Below are 24617 nucleotides of genomic sequence, written 5' to 3'. Positions count from 1 at the left end.
GCCTCTATGGTTTTTGCCAGCCTGGTCTTGATTCCTTTGCTCATCATTCCTCTTTAAACTGGTTTCCAGGAGTTCAGTTCGGTTTTTAGCTGTGGGTGTCTGCCTCTGCTTCCGCCAGTGGATGAGAGTTCTAGGATGGCATATAAGGTAGTCATCAATCTCATTATCAGGGGAGGCCATTTAAGGTAGCCTTAATGCCAGTTGGTGTCATTCATATAGACAATTTAAACAGATCTTTAACCCCTAAAGAAATAGAAGCAGCCATAAAAAGCCTTCCAACCAAAAAAAGTTCAGGGCCAGATGGCTTCAGTGCAGAATTCTACCAAAAATTCAAGCAAGTGCTAATATCAATACTCTTCAAACTGTTCCACACAATAGAAGCAGAAGGATCACTGCCAAGCTCTTTTTACAACGCTACAATTACCTTAATACCCAAACCACACAAAGACACAACCAAGATAGGGAATTACAGACCAATCTCTCTCATGAATATCAATGCAAAAATACTCAATAAAATACTCGCAAATCGAATCCAAGAACACATCAGAAAAATCATACACCATGACCAAGTAGGCTCAATACCAGGGATGCAGGGATGGTTCAACATATGAAAATCCACTAATATAATCCACCATATAAACAATCTGAAAAAACCACATGATCATCTCACTAGATGCTGAAAAAGCCTTTTACAAAATCCAACACCCCTTCATGATAAAGGTCTTGGAGAGATGAGGGATAACAGAAATGTACCTAAACATAATAAAAGCAATATACAGCAAGCCAACATTAAACTAAATGGAGAGAAACTCAAGGCGATTCCTCTAAAATCAGGGACAAGACAAGGATGTCCACTCTCTCCATATCTCTTCAATATTGTACTTGAAGTTCTTGCTGGAGCAATAAGACAACAAAAGGAGATCAAAGGGATACAAATTGGAAAGGAAGAAGTGAAACTTTCACTATTTGCAGATGATGTGATAGTCTATGTAAGTGACCCAAAGAATTCGACCAGGGAACTCCTACAGCTGATAAACACCTTCAGCAAAGTGGCAGGATACAAAATTAACTAAAAAAAATCAGTAGCCCTACTATATATAGACAATAAAGGGATGAGAAAGAAGTCAGAGAAACATCACTCTTTACAATAGCCATAAACAACATAAAATATCTTGGCATAACTAACCAAACAGGTGAAACATCTGAGTGAAAAAAACTTTGAGTCTTTAAAGAAAGAAATTAAAGCAGATACCAGAAAATGGAAAGATTTCCCATGCTCTTGGATAGGTAGGATCAACATAGTAAAAATGAAAATCTTACCAAAAGGAATCTACAGATTCAATGCAATCCCTATCAAAATACCAGCACATTTTTCCACAGACCTCGAAAGGACAATCCTCAACTTTATATGGATAAACAAAAGACCCAGGATAGCCAAAACAACCTTGTACAATAAAAGAACTTCAGGAGGCATCAACATCCCTGACTCCAAGCTCTATTACAGAGCTATAGTCCTGAAAACAGCTTGGTATTGGCACAAAAATAGACCAATGGAATCGAATTGAAAGCCCTGAGATTAATCCACAAATCTATGAACACCTGGTTTTCGACAAAGAAGCTAAAATTATACAATGGACAAAAGATAGCATCTTCAACAAATGGTGCTGGCATATCTGGATGCTGGCATGCAGAAGACTGCAGATAGATCCATGTCTATCACCATGCACAAAACTTAAGTCTAAATGGATCAAAGACCTCAACATAAATCCATACCGAACCTCTTAGAAGAGAAAGTGGGAAGTACCCTTTAACGAGTTGGCATAGGAGACTGCTTCCTGAACATAACACCAGTAGCACAGACACTGAGATCGACAATCAATAAATGGGACATCCTGCAACTGGGAAGCTTCTGCAAGGCAAAGGACACAATCAACAAGACAAAACGACAGCCCATAGAAAGTGAAAAGATGTTCACTAACCTCACATCTGACAAAGGGCTGATCTCCAAATCTACAAAGAACTCAAGAAGCAAGTCTCCAAAACACCAAAGGATCCAATTAAAAAGTGGGCTGCAGAACTAAATAGAGAATTCTCAATAGAGGAGTCTAAAATGGCTGAGGAACACTTGAGAAAGTGCTCAGCATCCTTAGCTATCAGAGAAATGCAAATCAAAACAACTCAGAGGCAGGAACTTATGCAGATACCAAGCAGGAAAATGGCTTATTGACTTGCTCATCTTGCCTTCATACACTACCCAGGACCACATGCTCAGTGATGGCACTACCCACAACAGGATAGACTCTGTCCTACCAACGAGTAATCAGAAAATGCCCCACAGATATGGTCACAGGCTAATCAATCTTCCGGGACCAACTCCTGGCATCAAGAGGACCCGCCCACACAGGGGAGGTGTCAGTCCTCACAGACCCAACTCTTAGCTCTCCTCACACCTGCACGCCCAGCTCCAGGTGTCCTTGGGTCCTCCTGGGACCCCTCCCCTTCCCACCACCTACTTCCTCAATCTTCCGGGGGCCCCTCCTGACATCCAGAGGACCAGCCCACACAGGAAAGACATAAACCCTTCCAGACCTCACCCTCCAGCATGCCCAGCTTCAGCTTCAGCTTCAGGAAAGAAGGAGACTAGTGGAGACAGAAAGAACCCCTGCACCCACTGGAAGAAGAGACGGGAAGAAGACAGAATAAGAACTTACTCAGCAATAGAAAGACCAACAGGACTCCACAAGAATCTAGAGACCCAACTCCAGCAAGACCTGAAAAGCACAACACAGCTTAAGCAGAAGAGATAGACCTTAAAAATTATTATATGAAGATGATAGAGACCCTCAAAGAGGAGACAAGGAAATCCCTTAAAGAAATAGAAGAAAAAAAACAAACAAAAAATACATGAAATGGAGGAAAAGATGAACCAAAAAATTCAAGAAATAAACAAATCTCCTAAGGAATCTAAAGAGTACCAAGAAAAAACAACTTAGCAAATGAAGGAAACAACTCAAACGGTTGAAGGATTGAAAACGGAAATAGAAACAATAAAGATAACTCGGAAAGAGAGGATGCTGGAAATAGAAAAGCTGGGTAAATGATCAGGAAGTACAGATGCAAGTATCACCAACAGAATATAAGAGATACAAGAGAGAATCTCAGGCATTGAAGAATCATTAGAGGATATACAGTCATCAACCAAAGAAAATCTCAAAACCATCAAATCCCTAACACAAAATATCCAGGAAATATGGGACACCGTGAAGAAGCCAAACCTGAGAATAATAGGTATTGAAGAAGGTGGAAGAAATGCAGCTCAAAGGTACAGAAAACATATTCAACAAAACCATAGAAGAAAACTTCCCTAACCTAAAGAAGGATATGCCTATGAAAATACAAGAATCCTACAGAACACCAAATAGTTTGGACCAGAAAAAGAAGTCTCCTCACCAAATAATAATCAAAACATCAAACCTACAGGATAAAGAGAAAATATTAAGAGCAGCTAAAGGAAAAGGCCAGGTAGCATATAAAGGTAGACCTACCCGAATTACACCCGACTTCTCAATGGAAACTATGAAAGCCAGAACTCAAGAATCAAGTCTCCAAAACACCAAAGGATGCAATGGAGGAATGTTCCCCTCTCTCCAAATCCTCTTCAGCATAAATTATCCTCGGTGTTTTTGATTTTAGCCATTCTGACAGGAGTAAGATGGTATCTCAGAGTTGTTTTGATTTGCATTTCCCTGATAGCTAAGGATGTTGAGCACTTTCTCAAGTGTCTCTCAGCCATTTTAGACTGCACCCCACGTTTTAATTGCATTCTTAGTGTTTTGGAGACATGATTCTCACAAGAATGAGATAGATGATATTTTCTTTAAATCTTGCTTAATGTTGATAGACAAAATATTGTAACTATGTTCTTACTTGATAACTGTTCTTTTATATATAATTTCACTATGATAAAGTTAAGACCTTTCTTTTTGTTTAAACAGAAAAGAGGAGATGTTGGGGGGAAGTCCTGTAATTATGCCAATAAAGCACTGTTGGGCCAATAGGAATCTAGATAGGTGGGACTAGGAGTCGAGGAGGACTCTGGGAAGGAGAAACACAGAGAGTCGAGATGTAACGCCATGGGGTAGGAAGCCCGGAAACTTCTCCGGTAAGAGACATGCTTAGATTAACAATTATGGGGTAATTACTTAAGTCAGAGCTAGCTAGTAAGAAACAAGCAAGGCCAACAGCTTCATAATTAATATAGCCTCCTGTGTGTTTATTTTGGACTGATACAGCTCTAGAACCAGGCTGGTGGGAAGGCTTCTCTCAAGGAAAAGGCTTCCCTTTACATACACCCACTTTGGAAATCAGTATGGAGATTGCTCAGGAAAATGGGAATCAATCTACCACAAGACTCAGCAATTCCACTCTTAAGCATATATCCAAAAGATGCAAATTCATACAACAAGGACATTTGTTCCACTATGTTCATAGCAGAATTATTTGTAATAGCTAGAACCTGGAAGCAACCTAGATGCCCCTCAACGGAAGAGTGGATAGAGAAAATGTGCTACATGTACACAATGGAATACTATTCAGCAGGAAAAAACAATGGAGTCTTGAAATTTGCAGGCAAATGGATGGCACTAGAAGAAACCATCCTGAGTGAGGTAACCCAGTCACAAAAAGAGAAACATGGCAAGCACTCTCTCATATATGGATTTTAGACATGGATCAGAAGAGTGCCACAGTGCAATTCCACTGACAGAGAGTCTCGGAAACAAGAAAGAGCCTAAGAGAGATATGCATGGTACCCCAGAGAAGAGGAATGAGGCAAGATCTCCTGAACAGAAGGGGAACATGGTGGGGAGTGGGGGGAGTCTCTAAAATAGGGGAAAAACCATTTTCTAAAGTTGAAGCAACAGTTTTCTGTTCATTCATAGCACTGAGACAGTATGCTTTTGCAGCTGGGTGTTACTTAATCTTTTTCTTTCCTTTTTCTGGTTTTCCTTTTCCACCAGACAAATTCTGCCTGCAGGGCTCTGTGGGCATGAATTCTCCCCAGGATTCAAGGTCCTGTTGATACTGGGAAATCACTCAAGTGTAATGCAGACACCACTTATTCAGATAAACCATATCACTTCTGGACCCACCCCTACCAGAGATACTGATCCATCCATCCCTGGCACAGGTGCACCCCAGGGAAACTTCTGGAACCAGTTGTCTACCCTTCCTTCTTTCCAGTAGGGGGAGCACTTCAGCACCACTGTCCTCAGTCTGCCTTTCCCACGTCATGTTTTTTCTTTTTTTTTGAGAAGCAGCACAGGCCCATGTCTGGCCTCCGCCACTCAAGAAAATACCGAGTATCCAGCCAACACCAACGAGAACACAAGTTAGTGTCACCATGTGCGTCTCAGAAGACGGCAGTATGGGTGGGACATAACTGGACATGAAAAAATGTCTCTAATCATGGAGCTTGACAAACCAGGGTATATTAAAGACAAAAATCTTCCAGATAATGTTCAAATCATGCCCTGTGAACAAATACCTTGGAGCATCTAAGATGTGTCAAAAAATAAAAGAGAATAAAATGAACACTCAATCATTCTTGATTGAGAAAATAAATCATTTTAGAGACTTCAATTATTGCCAAGATAATAACAATTATCATGACTAACAATCACGTAGTACTTAGAAAGAGCTAAACCCTTTAGAAGCTACACATGAACTGGTCCTACCATCTCGTCATGTTTGTGTGGTGGTTAACCTTGATTGTTAACTCAACTGGATTGAGACAGTCCTAGATTATCAAAGTGCATTCTGAATGTGTCTGTGAAGGCATTCCGAGAAAGGATCAATTTACTTTACAGGAGGACCTAGTGTGAATATGGGGGTACCATCCTGTAGACTGTGAACAGATTTCCCTCTATTTCTCCTGGTCACTATGAGGCAAATTGTTCTGCACCACAACACTGCTGTGGAACAATCGTTTTGTACTCTATGAATATATATTACTTCAATTGGCTAGTAAAAGCTGATTGGCCAATAACTGAGTAAAAAAGCATACAAGCAGGGTTATCAAACTGAGGATACATGGAGAAAGAAGGGCAAAATCAGAGGAAGGCACCAGAAGCCACAAAGGGAGCAGGACATGCTGGAGGGTAGGTAAAGCCACAAGCCGCATGGCAGGGGGTAGATAAGAAATATGGGTTAATTTAAAATGTAAAAGTTAGCGAATAAGCCTGATGTTTTGGCTGAGCATTTATAATTTATATTAGACCTCTGAGTCGATTATTTGGGAAGGAGCTGCTAGGTATTTGGGAACAGGGCATTGGGACAGGAGAACTCTGCTTGCACCATGCCCTCTATGTCATGATAGACCCCCAACCTCTGAAACTATTATCCAAAATAAGTCCTTCCATCTCTAAATTATTTTTCTTGGTATTTTTCATACTGACTAAAAGTCTGAATAGTAGTTATTTTTACTTTCTTCATTTCACAGATGAACAAGCAGAAGTACAAAGCAATTAGCAACTTGTATAAGGCGCACATGAAAACCTCTGCATGTGTAAACACAAGCGATGGAAATCTAAACTTAAGCTGAAGCCAGTTTCTGATTTCTCAGTAAAAGCCCACACACCAGTGAATCCACATGCCACATCCAAGCACTCAGACACATCAGTCACACAGACGCACCAGTCACACACGCTGTTTTTCTTACATCATCACTTTCTACACAGATTTGTGTTTCTTTTACTTGTGTGGTTTGTCTGCATGTGTGTGTGTGTGTGCGTGCGTGCGTGCGTGCGTGCGTGCGTGTGTGTGTGTGTGTGTGTGTGTGTGTGTGTGTGTGTGTGTGTATGCAACACATGTGTGCTTGTTGACTGGAGAGGGCAGAAGGGGGCATTGGATCCCCTGATCTGGAGTTACATACAGATGACTGTGAGTACAGGGAACCGGACGTGTGACCTCTGCAAAAGAAACAGGTGCTCTTAACTAAAGAGTCATGTCTCCAGCCCCACACCATCATTTACTTGTCCTTTTTTGCCTTGTTTTGCACTTATGAGTCTTCACTCCTAGAATCTTTATGTTCCTTAACTACAAAATGATGTGAGATGGGATGGGACAAGCAGAGAGCTTGGGGAGGGGTAAGGAAATACAGCCCATTCTGAAAGCCCTTTGTTGACCTGCTTGTGTTTCTTAAAGTAACCAATAGAGAGCAGTGTCTGGTCTGTAAATCATTCACTAACGTGTATCGCCTCTTGAGATCCCTATAGAACAGAATGTAGAAGATGGCTTGTGTGTCTGATACTTTGGAAGATTATGCGGTTTCTTATCAAAACACTGAAAGTGTTATGTAATATTACTTATTTCTAGAGAAACATACGTAACACCTCCCGAAAGCCATTGGTTTTAGCATAGCAATAAAATGATTTGTCAGTGAGCTGCTAAATCTTACCAATATATATTTTTTAAGGATTTGGGTATGCATGTGTGAGACTGGATAAGTAATAAAATAAAGGGTAAGAAAGAGTGCACTTGCCTGTCTTGAATGTCAGAATGCAAAATTTACACGTGCAGCTACATAACTTTAAATTTTGCATTCAACAATTTTATTTTACTATTAAATATATTCTCTTTTACTGAGTTAAATCGTGAAGTAACTTGGACATGATAGAATAATGTGATAGGTGAAATCAAAACACTGTGTGTTTAGGGAAATCATGACCTTGAACCAACACATGTAATATACATGCTGGCATATCACTTTTTTATTACTCTGAATTAACTGCATGAAAAATTCCTGGCTATCAAAAACAAAATCCCCTATTTATAATATTTTACATGGTTTTTCTTTGCCTTTATTGGCTTTAATTCTGCAAAGTTCATTAAGATGATTTATAATCTCCAATCGCTTTCTGTAATCCAGCTCCAATCCTTTCAGATTTTATCACAGTATAAACAGGTAAAAAATAATGGTGTCTCATGCACACTAAATAGAGGTAGTTCTCTGAATACACAATTGCATGCAAAATCACAGGGGCAACTGCCATTAAGGACATATGGGTCCATGTTTCTGAACATTTGACATGGTGTGATATGACAGAATGTGTACTATGACTTTGTTGTAATCCACCCCAAAGCCTAAAACTTTGAGTTCTGAAATGAGGACCTCCTCAAAAAAGATGTGATATTCCACAGTCAAGCAGAATCTTATTCCATTAGGTGGTGGGAACTATTTTCATTTTGCTCATGAAAGTCATTAAAGCTAGCACTTTCTAAATAACCTGGGTAGATTAATAAAAACAATACCCCCAATATACTGAATTGTAAGTATTTACATACATGTTATAAGTACTCTCATATAATGTTCAGGATACCCTTCTACACAAGGCACTGCCATTAATTTCCAGGTTATAGATGTGAAAGCAGTTAGAGAAATCCAGCCCTTTGCCTAAGGTTTCCAGCTAGGAAGACAAATCCCTCAAATTGCCCATAATACAAATTGCTACTTAAAGCTATCGTAAGCTTTAAAAGATTTCAATGTGTAATGAATTATGTAAACATATAGCTTAATATATAGAACTACACTGTTTTAAGACATGGAGAATTTGGAATATGAATAGCAAGGCAACTGGAAACCTAGCAAAGACAAAAGGTTCTGAAACTCATCCAGTGTCCTCACATTCAGTGAGGAAATTCCTAAAATAAAGGATTTCTGAATTATTGCTTACATGTCTATTAGACAATGTCTTACAATTCATGTAGCTGCACCACATGTCAATCAACTGTTGAGGCAGTAAGGATTGTTTCTTTGCTGCATCCACCCCTGTGTCCAAACTTGCTCTTGCATGAGAAAACTAATGGCTATTTCCATAGATGAAAGACAAACTGGAGATACTAGATAGGGAGCCAAGTGTGTTGAAATATTGCTTATTTGCTTATTGTCAAATACCCAAGTTAAATCACTGAAATTCTTAAGATACAATTTCAAATGTATTCAAATGCAGAACTTATGTGGCAGGCTATTTTCTAAATGTTTGACTTAAACAAGTTCATCTAATCCTATCAGAAGCCTTGGAAGAGAGTAAAGTTAAATCCTTTCACTGATGAAACATGAGGCCCCTCCAAAAGTCCCTTCCAGGGAAGAGGGAGCAGTAGAGCCACTGTCTTTGAAGGCTTAAATATAATTGTTCTGCCTGCCAGGGGAGGTTTGTATTGTACATGTTCTGAATAATATTTTTTCTGTGACAAAGAATTGAACCTACGGCCTTATGCATGCTAAGTAAGTGCTTTACCATTGAACAACAGACTCAGCCCATGATTTAATTAACAAGGACTGCTACAAAAATGTGCAAGTCATCCTTCTACAAGGGTAATGCTAACCTTCCCCAAAACATTTCATTTTTAGTATATGCGCTGCCGAGACAAACACAGAATTCATTTTGTAAAAGATGTCTTACCCAATGTCACTTCTTGTTGGATTTGAATTTTTATTTTATATATTGACAAATTGTAGATATACATACTCATAAATTACAAAATAATTTTATTTAATATATCTATTACCCTTGATATCTAACATTTTTGATAATGAGAACACCTGAAATTTATTCTCTGTGATACAGAAATGCACACTACTCAATTCTTAGCTGTGTTTAACAAGAAGTATATTTGATCTCAAAAATTATATCAACTTTCTTCCTTCTACCCAGAAAATCCTGTATCACTTTTTAACTCTGTTAAGTTTTCCAAGGGAAAACACCAGCATGAATATCTAGTGCCGTAGGAACTAAGCCAAATGAACTGGGGGGAGGAGAGGGGGAGAGGCAATTATCCATGGGCACTGGCCCAGGAGCCACTCCAGGACCCTGAAACTTGCCAGCCCTCTTCCATCACTGATCTGGCAAGCTGACAATGGGCATTAATGATATTAACAAGGTCATGTGCTAAATATGATTTCTATCCCAAATCTCATCAACTCACAGGTGTCATGTGGCTTAGCTTGCTTCATTCACCTCGGGTGCACTGGCAAAGCCCCTGTCTTGGAATCCTGCATGGGTAGAACCAGCATGGGGTCCAATACACAAGACTGTCTAGCCACTGTGTATCTGGGAGATTTCTCATACTTCATGAATGCTAACGAAGAAGACAATGTGTGGGCTAGGCAGGATGCTGATTCCCCAAGAAAGCACAAGAATTTTAAGGACACTCTCACAAATAAGCAGGGGCAATGACAGTCTAGGGTTTTCTCTTCCTAAAGCTTTCTTAAAGGCATACTTTAGTCACTCTCACCTTTCAGAAAAATTTTTACTGAGTAACTATGTGTCACTATAAAAGCATAGTGCATTGACAGTATATACTCAAAGACCCATTAATGAGGAAAAAAGTAGTTTTCCTATTTTGTGAATTTAATTGGTAATTTTTCTCTAGTAATTGTGTAGCTAATTTAGCGTAGAGGGGAAGGTGAGACAGCCTTGCATTAAACCAGTAGATTTTATCCAGTAGCATTGAATCAGCAGTCAAAGGAAAATATTGAGGACTTAGTGGTGCAAGCACCATTTTCTTCCTATTTTCTGTGATTAAATGGGTTCTCAATTTTTCTTTTAACACAGGCATATGCCTTCAAGCAGTTACTTCTACATCTATTTATCTGATGTTAGAAATGTGTGGAAAGTTTCCTGAGTAGTAAATATTCAGGGAATTATTAGAAATTAAGCATTTCTTTGGCCTATGATTCCTATCTGATTGAGTTCTGCTTCATTATAATTGACTATTGACTCATCTTTACACCATTTATTTTGCATAATGTGAGAAATAGTGAAATGTAGAAAACATAAGCCAAAGAGGAGCATTTACAAGTGTAACTGCTGGCCATTTTTAGTGTTTAGGTTTTTAGTCTGAGCTGTTCTGAATATAAAATTTGAATATGTGTGCTTGAGTCCTACTCCAGTTTGGTAAACGAGGTTTTGAGGCTTTTATGAGATTTAAGTGTTTATGACAGTTGACCTAAGGCATCACTTGAGACCAGTCATGTGATTGGGGCACATGTGACAACACAGGACCAGAGATTTCAGTCAAATGAAGAAGGTAAAGACTATGGAGACTCTCTATCTTCCAGTTTTGTTTTACTATAATGGTTTTTATCTTTTTCTTTCCTTTTGCTTTTTTCTAGTCCCAGCAAGAAGTTTCTTAGACTCCCAACATAGACAGCACAATTCAGAGAAAAAAATTGTCACCAGCAGTTCCATTATTTTATCTTGTAAACTAAGTCATCCAGCATTAGCTACCCTGGCCTTTGAGATCATAGGGTAATTATACACTTATATAAAAACATGAGATTCTGAGAGACTGAGTGACCTCAAAAGTCAAATAGTTGAACCTCTTTATTTTAGAGCAGAAGAAAATAAAATTCAAACAAAATAGATGAATAATTCAAGGTCACAACTTGCAAGTGGCAATGCTAGTCCTGGGCTCCAGGTACCCTAACTTTGAGAAAATAGAAATACCTTAAGACCACAAATTCAAGGTAATCATGTATCCTGCCACTTTGCTGAAGGTGTTTATCAGCTGTAGGAGTTCTCGTATAGAGTTTATACAGATGATAAATGGACTGAGAAAGAAATCAGAGAAACATCACCCTTTACAATAGCCACAAACAACATAAAATACCTTGGGGTAATGCTAACCAAACAAGTGAAAAGCCTATATAACTAGAACTTTGAGTCTTTAAAGAAAGAAATTAAAGAACACATCAGAAAATGGAAAGATCTCTCATGCTCTTGGATAGGTAGGATCTACACAGTAAAAATGGCAATCTACAGAATCAACGCACTCCCCATCAAAATTCCGGCACAATTCTTCACAAACCTTGAAAGAGCAATAATCAACTTTATATGGAAAAGCAAAAAGCCCATGATAACCAAAACAACCCTGTACAATAAAGGAACTTCAGGAGGCATCACCATCCCTGACTTCAAGCTCTATTATAGAGCTATAGTCCTGAAAACAGCTTGGTATTGAAACAAACATAGACAGGTAGACCAATGGCAACGAATTGAAAACCCTGAAATTAACCCACACACATATGAACACTTGATCTTTGGCACAGAAGCTAAAATTATACAATGGCGAAATGAAAGCATCTTCAACAAATGGTACTGGCATAACTGGATGCTGGCATGTAGAAGACTGCAGATAGATCCATGTCTATCACCATGCACAAAACTTAAGTCCAAATGGATCAAAGACTTCAACATAAATCCAGACATACTGAACCTCTTAGAAGAGAAAGTAGGAGGTACCCTTGGACAAATTAGTACAGGAGACTGCTTCCTGAAAATACCCCCGTAGCACAGACACTGAGATCGACAATCAATAAATGGGACCTACTAAAACTGAGAAGTTTATGTTAGGCAAAGGACACAGTCAACAAAAGAAAAAGGCAGCCCACAGAATGGGAAAAGATATTCACTAACCCCACACTTGACAGAGGGCTGATCTCCAAAATTTACAAAGAATTCAAGAAGCAAGTCTCCAAAATACCAAAGGATCCAATTAAAAAGTGGGGTACAGAACTAGATAGAGAACTCTCAATAGAGGAGTCTAAAATGGCTGAGAGGCACGTGAGAAAGTGCTCAACATCCTTAGACATTAGGGAAATGCAAATCAAAACAACTCTGAGATACCATCTCATTCCTGTCAGAATGGCTAAAATCAAAACCATCAATGACAGTTTATGCTGAAGAGGGTGTGGAGAAAGGGGAACACTCCTCCACTGCTGGTGGAGTGCCAACTCATACACCCACTTTGGAAATCAGTATGGAGATTCCTCAGGAAAGTGAGAATCAGTCTACCACAAAATCCAGCAATTCCACTCTTTGGCATATACCCAAAAGATGCACATTCATGCAACAAGGACACCTGTTTCACTATGTTCATAGCAGCATTATTTGTAATAGCCAGAACCTGGAAGCAACCTAGGTGCCCTTCAACTGAATAGTGGATAGATAAAATGTAGTACATTTACACAATGGAGTGCTACTCAGTGAAAAAAAATAACAATGGAGACAAATGAAATTTGCAGGCAAATGGACAGTAATAGAAGAAACCATCCTGAGTGAGGTAACCCAGTCACTAAAAGACAACCATGGCATGTACTCACTCAAATATGGATTTTGGACATGAATCAGGGGAGTGCCATCCTACAATCCCACAGCCAGAGAGTCTGGGAAACAGGGAGGACCCTAAGAGAGATATGAATGGTAGCCCAGAGAAGGGGAATGGAACTGGATCTCCTGAGTGGACTGGGAGCATAGGGGTAAGGGAGATGGAGCTGGGGAAAAGTGAGGGGGAGAAGAGAAGAGGAGAGGACGACACGGGGGAGCAGGGAGGTTGAGATGGGGGAAAATGGAGGAGAGCAAGAAAAGAGATACCATAATAGAGGGAGCCATTATAGGTTTAAAGAGAAATCTGTCACTAGGTAAATGTCCAGAGATCTATTAGGATGATCACAACTAACAATCTAAGCAATAGTGGAGAGGCTACCTTAAATGCCCTTGCCTTGTAATGAGATTGATGACCACCTTATATGCTATCCTGGAGCCTTCATTCAGTGACTGATGAAAGCAGAGGCAGACATCCACAGTTAAACACTTAACTGAACTTCTGGAACCTGATGCAGAGAGGGAGGAGTGATGAGCAAAGGGAAAAACCCACAGAAACAGCTGACCTGAACAAGGGGGAGCTCATGGACCCCAGACTGATGGCTGAAAGGCCAGCATGGGACTAATCCAGACTCCCTAAAGTGGGTGTCAATGAGGAGGCCTCAGCATTCTTTGGGTACTAGATCAGTATTTATTTCTGGCATCCAAATGAACTTTGGGAGCACATTCCACATGGGGGGATGCTCTCTAAGCCTGGACACATGGAGGAGGGCCTAGGTCCTGCCCCAAATGATATGACAGACTTTGGAGATCCTCTATGAAGGGCCTTACCCTCTCTGGAGAGTGGAGTGGGGATTGGGTGGGGGGTTGATGGAGTTGGTGGGGGGCAGGGGAGGAGGGGAGGGAGAGGGAGCTCAGATTGACATGTGAAGCAAGCTTGTTTCTACTTTAAATAAAAAATAAAAATAATAAAAAATTACTTTTTAAATGTTAGAAACTGAAAAAAAGAAAGAAAGACCACAAATTCTCCAGGAGAAAAAAAATCTACTCAAATGTCATCTCCTTTCTGCTATTTGTGAATCGTCTCAAGATGCAGTTACAGGAGTCTATTTGATGTGGCTAGGACCAATCATTTACTGACTACCACCTCCCCAAAGACAGTAGCACACTTGGCCAACAATGACTGTCCTGAGCTCACTGAACAGGTTTCTGAGAGTCCTTCTACATAGTTGATCTAAGCAGAAATGCCACAGCATTTCCTTTTTTTACATAGTTTCCAGAACTTCAGATCATGGGCATAAAAGAAGAAAAGCAAATTGTTTCAGAGAATAGTTGCTCTCTTGACAAGAGATAGGAGCATCCCCGTAGGCTCTATGTATCAGTTCAAAAGTGTTTTCCACTGTAAGCCTGAGTCTCTTTATTAGGGAAAACCAAGGACTGTACAGATGCACAACTCTAAACCTGACATTTTCCAAAGCATTAGCATGTAGCACTAGCAAGGCTTGGAGGGAAGTCATCACTTCAAGGTATATTGAGGTAATTGCTTTGTCTTACCATTTATTAAATACTTTACCTGTTTTGTGTAGAATCTATCTGCATGGTAACTGTAAAATATGCTATTATTGGATATTGAATTCCTAAGATGGATCTTTTAACATCTAAAAAATGTATTTCCTTTGTAGGCCAGCTCTACTCAGTGATCTTTAGGTGTTGGAGTTAAAGCCAACTATAACTTTGGGTTGAACTTGCCTGTTAAAATAAGCAAAAGTAAGATAACTTTCCTTTAAATCTGGGTAATTGCTGTCACCCTCCACTTTAATTGAACCTTGAGATGGAGCCAAAGAAATACTTTGCATTGGGTTTTATCTTCAGTTTACAGATAGATATTTATTATGTAACATAGATGGAGCACAATACAAGCTTTAAAAAATAAAGGATCTCTTGAGAATAAAGAATCCAAGACTATTGAAACTACCAATTACCCACATCTCGCCACTGGAAGCGAAAGCTGCCTTTTTTTTTTTCTCCCAACTATCAGATTGTTTGCTGCTGCCAGCTAGCTGCTAATTTCCTTTCTTATACTGGGGTTGTCTGCCCTGTCTCGCTTCCTGCGTTTAGCCTTGGAGTTTCACTAGTTGATAAATATTCCAAATTTTTTCAGAGCTCTGCTTTGAGCCCGGTTCAGCACGGATCCCCTATTAGGTGTTGGTTATTCTTAATTATCTGGATGCCAATTAGCCGGGGTCTGGAATCAGATGGACTCTGCTTTTCCCCTTTGCCTTCTCTGCCACCTCTGCCTTTTGGCCACAGTACAGCTTGTTAGTGCCTTCAAGAATGGAGGAGGGACAGAGGTAGAGAGAAACACCTAGAAACTTGAAGAAGCCCATTTTCTTAGTTGGAAGCTCTGGTTGCATGTTTACCAAGGTTAGATATTAAAAACACACAATAAAAGCACATTTTCTTGTGTATATCTCATTCCCAAGCCCTCTCAGATTCCCATTACTAGGGTTACAATGGAAACTGCTAGCACTGAACTTGGTGCTTTATTCTGTGTAGGAAAGCCTGTTCAATGAGTGTTTTGCTTGGTGTTGAGTCTTTTCTTACCAACAATTATAGGAAAGTCAGCTTTCCTGGAAATTCTGGCACCATGTGATTATAAATTTATCACATTGTTAACTGCAGTAGTGCTAGCTAACAATGGAGTTAATGTTTCTGTTGTATTTCCGGTGGTTTTTTTTCCCCTTGAATTAAAAAAGTAAGGCTATGGGAGAAATCAAAGAACAAAGATGCTTTTATATAAGACATGCAAAAATGCCCTGCCAAGTTTTCATTTAAGACAGATTATCATTATTTCACATCTATGGAGATACAAAAATAAAATATCACTGAACCCTAGGAATAAAATTTTAACTCATTTTTATTGGCTGTTCACATTTTTCTAAGGGTAATTTTCCATTTTAGAGAAAATGTAACTTTGAAGAGAGAAGTATCTTCCTCGTGGGATTTGATGGCAATATTTGATTCTGAAAGGTGGGGTCTGCTGTTCAGATACTGTGTGTATGAAGCACGAATCCTTAAGTTCTGTCATTCTGGCACTAAGTCATTTGATATAAGACTATTTCAGAATATAAAGATCTGAGAACTGGATTTTCCTTCATATCTACCATGCTCTGTAGTTGATATACCTAAAAGTCCCCCTTCAATGGAGAAAAAGATAAAGACCTTGAGAAGGCATATAAAATAAATATAGACATAAAGAGGAATTTGGTACCATTGAAGGGGCTGCTAAATAGCATAATATATCTCTACGGGAAGGATATGACTGTCTTTGAAGATAAACATTTTCATGAATAACTTAAATGTGATTATGTGTGAGAGGCTATTTGGTTGAGCTACTCCTTAAAGAGATCTTTATACCGTGGACAACAAAGCTAAGAACACTGTTCAAATCTTTGCTCTGCTACTGGTTTGGTGACCTTCAATGATACACACAAAAGATTGAATGTCTCGAGTATAACCTTAGAAAGGAAGTAATGAGGCCCAATGACTTCATTAAGATTAGATTTAGAACCAAGAATGAAGTCCTTCGAATGCCGTCTTTATCATTGTGTGTTTACTACTTGTTATTTAAAATAAGGCTCCTTTCAACTCTCTAAAACTAGAGTAGTGTCACAAATATTCTAACTTGTAACTCTAACTCCTCCAAGCATCTAATAAAAATGAAGTGGTAAACATTCCCCCAGCTAGTGCTATCATCAAAAATGCATAGAGAGATAAAAGAAACAAGTGGTAAGTCAGATTTGCCTAGCCCTTGGCTTTTCTATAACTTGTAACCATAATATTTTTTCTTTCCTTTCTGAGCATTTTTTGCTCTATTTTCTATTTAATAAACCATAAAATTCACCATCTTAGCCAGCTAATTATAAAATCTGGTGTCCATTTAAAATGTCACCCTACTGGGGACACTGCTGACACTATTACCACTGAAAACTACACCCTGGCAATCAGATCCAGGTGCCTGTGCCAACTATAACTCCCCTGCCTCCAATCCTTTACAACATAGCTTCCTGGGATTACAAAGTTCAATTTGATGGGTTTAAAGGAGTGAGAACTACTGACATTTGTTTAGACAAGATGATGAATTCTCTCATTTAAGAAGATTTTGCAGGCTAAATAATGCTATTGGAATAATTCTACCACTTTATTAGACACAGGTGTCAGCATTTTTTCTTATGTGTCTCATTCTTAGAGATTTAGTATGGTATGAAAACGGTGTGTGAAAGCTGTGTCATTTTCTCCTTCCCTATCCATGTGCTTTGGGACTGTATATAACCTGCCAGTGCTATGGACCTCCTTATCAGCCAGGTCTGAGATATTAGTCCTCGGCTACTTAAGAACACAGGTGTGGTAGACTCAAGCAACTGGCATAGTGCCTGTCTCTCTGGAGGACATCCATATAACAAAAAGGAACGGAAGTTTGGCTTTATGGAAGAAGGAGAGACTCTCTTTCCTGTGGCTCTTTGTCCTGCTGACCTTGTCTTACTGGGTTCTGTCCCATCATCCTCTTGTTGGCCTGGGTCTCTGAAGACTCCATTGTTAAGCTTCCTTTCATTGCTGTAAGATTTTGTTATTTTTATCTAGTACTCTGCTTTTAACAAAGGATTTTGAGATCACATAAATGCAAAGAAAATATATTTCTGATAGGATTTTAAAAGCTTAAACTAAAAAGAGAATTAAAGGACAGAAGGGGGAAAATCAATTGTTGTGTCAGAAACAGAGAAAATCATTTAGTTACTGCAGTTGACACTAGAGATTAGCATTGAGTGTCTTTGCAGCCGAGACAAAGGGCTCTTTTCACTAACAACCATTTAAGAATCCCACTAAATTAATTTTACTCATATTGTCACCATGTGGGATCTTCCTAGGGCTTGCTGATACTCTTTTGAGAACCCCCAACTTACCAATCATCTTCAAGCATCAACTTTTCTACATCCAAGTGTTTCCTATTCAAGTTTAATGAGTTTGGAGGTTGGGCCATTGTTCCTGTCTTGAATTTATAAGGAGAAAATGTGAGAAATTCACAGGAGCAGAAAGTATAACCCAACCAACCACATTATTAAGGACTGAATTGCATCAACACAGGTTTGATACATTTGAAATCATTCGATCAAATCCTTCCCCTTCTCAGTTTCCCAATGGCTATCTCAGAGATAGTACATGTTCTCACCTATGCTTCCAATCAGAGATGTGACTCTATGATGAGAAAGCCACTGGGCAGTGTCTTAGTCAGATTCTATTGATGTGAAGAGACACTATGAGCCCAGAATCTCTCTTAAAGGAAAGCATTTAACTGGAGCTGGCTTACAGTTTCAGAGGTCTAGTCCATTATCAACCTGGCCAGAAGAAAGGCAGCATGCAGGCAGACATGGTACTGGAGGAGCTGAGAGTTCTACATCTAGTTCCACAGGGAGCAGGAAGAAAGACACTGGGCCTGGCTTGAGCATTTGAAACCTCAAAGCCCACCTCCAGTGACACACTTCCTCCAACAAGGTAACATCTCCTCCAAATAGGTAACAGGTCAAGTAGCACCACTCCCCAATGACCAAGCATTCAAATATATGAGCCTATTCAGGTCACTCCTACTCAAACCACCACAGGCAGGTATGTCTTATAAGGAGGAATTTGTTCAAAATCAGGGAGGTTTTCAGAAATATACCCTGTAAATCAGAGGACATTAGCATGGTTGCAGCTAACTTTGTTGGCACTATAACTACTTAGCACCAGACTTAAGAGATTAAACAAACAAAAAGCAAATAACAATAAAAAACAAAGAACAAAACAACAACAAAGACTAACGTGCTTTGCCCTGAATATAATTCTTGGGATTCCCATATAGCACCAGAAATTGTGCTGACTGCCTACTCTAAGTCAGGCACTATGGGAGAGTATTTGTGTGTTTACTATTGGTAGTCAAATGAATGCAAAATAAAGAAATAAAGACATGCATCTTAAACTGGGGCCTCATATGTTCCAACTTGAGTCTGGAGTTCAAATTATCTATATGTGTTGTGGCCACAAGCTGTGCTTTAAGCCATTTTTCCACGTTTCTATTCCAAGATGGTCATTTTCAATACATGGCCTTGTTATTTTCACAAAGACTTTCAGCATGTTTGACTGACCAATTAACTTTATCTCTAGTCGCTCTACCTGCTATATACTCTATTAAGCTATACAGGTACAAAATGTAGGCTATTTATGTAATTTGAATTGGAAACCTACAAAAGAAGAGCCACTGTGGTCTGGATTTTCCCTCAAAAAGGTGCATGCTTATTTTTCCATTTTGTAAAAATGAACATAATATTATACTTCTTATAAATTTTAGAAAAATGGACATGATTATTAAAATTATATTGAGTAACCCTTATGGGTGCAACATAATATACACGATGATATTTAATAAATATTATGTAGTAATAATGTCTTAGTAAAAAATTACTGTGTATTAGACATTATTATAGACTAGCAAATAACATGGAAATCTTTGTGCTCTTTATAATAAGAAATAACATTACTGTTAAATTAGTTTATATTGTATCATATACACACAAGCATCCTATTTTAGATATCAAAAGATGATTACGTTCCTTTTTTTCTAGCACAAGAAGTAATAATTCTTGGTAAACATTTACCTGATTTCAAGTCAGTTGTGCTCTGGGATCTATATTCACATAGCCCTCAACACCTCCTATCCCAGATGACGTCTGAGGGTCACTTTGCACTATGTTAAAGTAATTTACATTAGCAAACGCAATAATTTATGTTTTTCCTTTAGTTCAATGCAGTCTATGTCTGGACTCTCTAAGAAAAAAATCAATGAAGAAGTACAACTATCACCAGATTAAAAAACAAAAACCTAAGATATTATGGAAGCTTCTAATAACACCTGGCTATGGGCATCAGTACTCCAATATATATAGGTCAGCCATTGGCCACAAAGGGAAGAGAGGCTCATTGGCTCCTGCCTGGTCCCTTTCTGGGGTGAATTTTACTTTGTCTATCCAGAGATTTGTTACTTCTACATACATGAAAGTGTTGGGAAAATTCATAGACTTACTTATCTATTTTGAAAATTAGGCAATTTAAGCCAGGTATGGTTGTACATGCCTTTAATCCCATCACTTGGAAGGCAGAGGCAGGCAGATCTCTGTGAGTTCAAGGCCAGCCTGTCTACATAGTGAGTTTCAGGACATCTAAGATGACATAGAGAGACTCTGGTTCAAAAATTATTTTTTTAATTAATAAAGGAAATATGCTAATTTTAAAAGACAAAAAGCTGAAAGACTTCATAAAATATTTAGATGAGCAAGACAGATGTCCAAATATGGTGTGCATCACTAACCATCAGGGAAATTCAAAAGATGGCACTCTACACTATACATTATAAACCCTAATTGACACAGAGGGTCAGGAAGGACTCAGAGAAACTGGAAGTCTCATTGCTTGCAGGGGGAATGCAAAATAGTACAGGCACTTGGGGAATCCTTATTAAGTTAAACATTAATTTTCTCTGCAAGGTGGCCATTTTGATTCAGGTATTTCACTCATATGTGCACACAAAATTATAGGCATGGGTGTTACAGTGGTGTTATTCATAATGAGCACAATATGAACCTTTATCAACTGGTGAGTAATCAAGCTGCATTTTACTATACCATGGAATACTTCCAGCAAGAAAAGAGTATGGAAGACCAATGCCCTTGACAACATGGATGAATTATAGACACGATGTTAAAGGAAAGAAGTATAACACAAAAGAGAAAACATTGTGGGATCTCCTTTCAGTGAAATTCTAGTCTGTGGCTCAGAAGAGGAGATTTAATACAAAGGAATAAAGGGACATATTCTATGGAATGGTTGTATGATTGTATATAATTATTCACAGTCATCAAATTGCACTTTATAAAGATGAGTTCATTGTATGTTGATAATACTCTAGTATGTCTTACTATTAACTATCTCTCTGACTCATTCTACTTAATACAGAGTGATATAGTTGACATCATATTACTGACTTTTGTTACCAAGGAAATAACTGTGATAATCTCCAAAGTCCCTTCTGAGGTTGTGTTGGTATTCTTCATAAGAAACTTTTGGAAATGTATACCCTTATAAAGACGTTAATGCTTAGAATCAACTGTGCAAACAAAATTGTTACAGCAACAAGGTTAAAAAAAATCACTCATTCATCTGCTGCAGGTATGACCCTTGGGTATCAGAACAAGGGTCAATTGCTGAAGTTACAGGGTTTGCATATGTACAAAGATGAGCCCTGAAATGAGAATGGACCTCTCTGTGAATTAGACGTTTTCATTCAAGCAATGATGCAGAGGTTAGATACACAGTATTGTAAGGTCACAGTTGTTATTGCAGCACCAGCAAAAGGTTAGATTGTCTGACTCTCCCAAAGTCTCATTCAATGCTTATATACTAATGTTCAGTTACATTATTTTTATCATTTTTATTTTAATTTTAAATAGCTTGTTTTACATGTCAATCCTTAAGAACCTTTTAATTTTCAGCTTCAGCAGCCGCAGCCTTGGTGAAGCTGCACAGAGAATGAACCAATGACCACAGTATATTTGGCTGGGTAAATCTGAGAAGTTGGCTACCACAAACTGACAAGCCAGGCTAAGGGAGGGGTGGGAAGACTGAATTAAAGGAGACTAATTTACAGGAAGAAGATGCTGTTGCAGAGTAGGGGATACTTCAGATAATCACAAGGCGATGTATAGATTTGAAAAGCAAAATATAAAGCTTTTAGATCTTTTCACTATAAACAAATCGTAAATATTTGGGAAGTTAGACGTCTTAACTTGATTTAAACATTACACAATGAACATATATGTATTTTAGAACATCATATAGTACTCAACAGGAACAATTGTTATGTTTTTATATCAGTTAAAAAGTATGTCTACAGGCTGGAGAGATGGCTCAACAGTTAAATACATTTGATCCTGCATAGGAGCCATGTTCTGTTCTCAGAACAGACATGGTGACTCATAATCATGTGAAACCTCAGCTATGGGGGATTTGATGCCCTCTTCTGAATTCCATGTGTACCAGGAACACATATGATATACATACATGTGTGTAGGCAAAAACACTGAAAAACATAACAAATCTAAAATTTTAATTAAAAAATTAAAAAACCTGAAAACTAGATGCTATGGTAGTACATTCCTATAATCCTAGCATGCAGACAGTGGATAAAGGAGGATCAGAAGTCCAAGATTAACCTGTGCTACATAATCCTCTGTCCTCTGTTTCAAAAATAACTAATTAGACAATAATCTTTAAGGTTACAAAAGGAAAAATCATCCTGCTCTGAGTGTGGCAGTATCTTCTTGTCCTCACAAATCTCCTCCCATCTCTTTTAAGATGAGCTTTGAAGATAAAGGGACAGAAGCATGTTGAAAAAGGAAACAAAGTAAGGGGGAGGAAGGAAAAACCAGGATGTGTGCATGTGAAGTCATGCCAGGTGGTAGTTTTCTACTGGAAAAGTGTGAAGGAAAGTCTTCCAAAGAAGGGATGAGCAACTGAGCATTTACAGATACATGGCACAGAAGGAGTGGGTAGGAGGCTGTTTCGATAGATACAGGTGTCCATTCAAGAATGGCATGCATTGGACAGATTAGTCACATGTCTTGCATCTCCCCCTGGAAGTTCAGAATAAGGAAATCAGGCAACCTGTGTCCTGAAGTGAAGAGTACACTTTGTTCCACTAAAGATAAAGTGGATAGAGAAATCAATGGGGAAAGAGTTGACTGAAGCTGTATTTAGAGGGTCTGGGGATTCTGTAAGGACTTGATGATGCAGGTGAAACAAAACATGCTCAAGAAAGAATTCAAGGAACAATCTCAACATTGATGGTAGTTCCCAAGGTTCAAAAGTTTGTAACTTCAAAAGTTGCAAAGAAGTCTTTGAAACTGACATGATGTTATTTAACTGCAGCAATAAGCCAGGAATCACCTTGTAATTACCAGATTAGGAAACTGTGGTTCAAATAAGATGAAGACTTCTGATTGCAGGATCTAGTAAAGCCGGAGTGTGAGCCAAGTGTTCTAATAACAAGCAGTTCCTGGCTGCTTCCTCTCACTCTACTGTCTTGTCCATGGTTGGCAGCTCATGTTCTCTGCACAGTGCTTGACATGCAGCGATGTTCCAGCCTATGGTGGATGCTTACTAAATGCAACACATTAGTTGCATTAGAATTAGGAAAGATCTAGCAAAGCTCCAGAAGGAAACTGGTAAGTAGAATGCAAACAATGACAGACTTTCACACTTTGAGTCATTGCTCCTTGAGCTAGAGAGAGGGCTTAGCCATTAAGGGTGGGCTCATAATAAAAAAATGTAAGAATCGTTACTCCTTTATAGTACATTAGCCATTACATGTAGACCTTTGCCATTCTTCAATCTTTTTTGTGTGTTTTTCTAAAATTGTACTATTTTATCCAACACAAAACTTTTTTTCTATTTTCTTTCTATTTAAAAAAATCACCAGATAAGTTGGTGCATATCTATAATTCCAGAACTGGGTAGATGATAGATGCATGAGGGTTGCAAGTTCAAAGCTAGCCTGGACCACATAGTGAGACTCGTTTTTGGAAAGCAAAAAAGTCTTCAGAGAACAGTGAAGCCATGGTTTAATAGGACTTAATGTACTTTTTGTTTGCATTTAGAATGCTAATAAACTTCTTTAATAATATAAACTGTCAAGCTTTTCATTTTGGTATGTATTGTTTATTCTCTGCCTTAAATGTTAATAAGTGTGGCTTGAATTCAATTACAGTCGTAGTTATTGCATTCAGCCAATGCATATTTAATATTCTCTGTAAAAGGACTTTATTTTTATAAATGCTCCTGGGATTTTATTTACCATAAAGTTGTAAAATATTAAGCACGTAGGCATTTGCCCTATTGCACTGTGATCTTCAATACAAGCTAAGGGAATGTTCTTAAAGTCCACAAGTATGGTCAATTTGGAGATAACCAACTTCCAGACCATCAGCTCATAAGGTTCTTTCCTGGCTGAATCTGGTGGCAAGTTGGTAGCTTAGAAGCACTCCTCTCAACATCTGTTGACATTCTTTTCACCCACACCTTCGTCACAGTAGACAGAGCTCTTGGCCAGAAGACATGTTCAGCACAGTACCCAAAAGGAAAGTTGGAAATACTCTGACAAGGCATGAAGTACAACTCTGTTGCACATTCAAACGTTTTCAGAAAGAAAGTGAAAATGCCCATGTTTGCCTCCATTCAATCATTTGCCTCTAGTGGATCCATAGTTAGTCTTCAAATAAAAACAAAACCCACACTAAGGATAAGTTAACATCTGGTATTTTCATTCAGACTTAGAAGAAACTTTTAAGTTAACCTTTTAACAAGACCTTT

General features: G+C 38.6%; 1 protein-coding gene and 1 non-coding gene across 2 annotated transcripts in view; both read right to left on the bottom strand.

Annotated features, from left to right (window-relative positions):
* The window catches only part of Slc35f1 (solute carrier family 35 member F1), a 391542-nt gene that overhangs the window by 162925 nt on the left and 204000 nt on the right, over positions 1–24617 (bottom strand). The window lies entirely within an intron of this gene.
* LOC121132947 lies at positions 9327–9433 on the bottom strand. Its single transcript, XR_005869664.1, has one exon. It is a non-coding gene; the product is annotated as a U6 spliceosomal RNA (small nuclear RNA).

Source organism: Mesocricetus auratus, unplaced genomic scaffold, assembly GCF_017639785.1.
Source record: "Mesocricetus auratus isolate SY011 unplaced genomic scaffold, BCM_Maur_2.0 Super-Scaffold_100018, whole genome shotgun sequence".
NCBI lineage: Eukaryota > Metazoa > Chordata > Mammalia > Rodentia > Cricetidae > Mesocricetus > Mesocricetus auratus.
The sequence above is the reverse complement of the archived record's forward strand: the minus strand, read 5'-3'. Positions and strand labels throughout refer to the sequence as shown.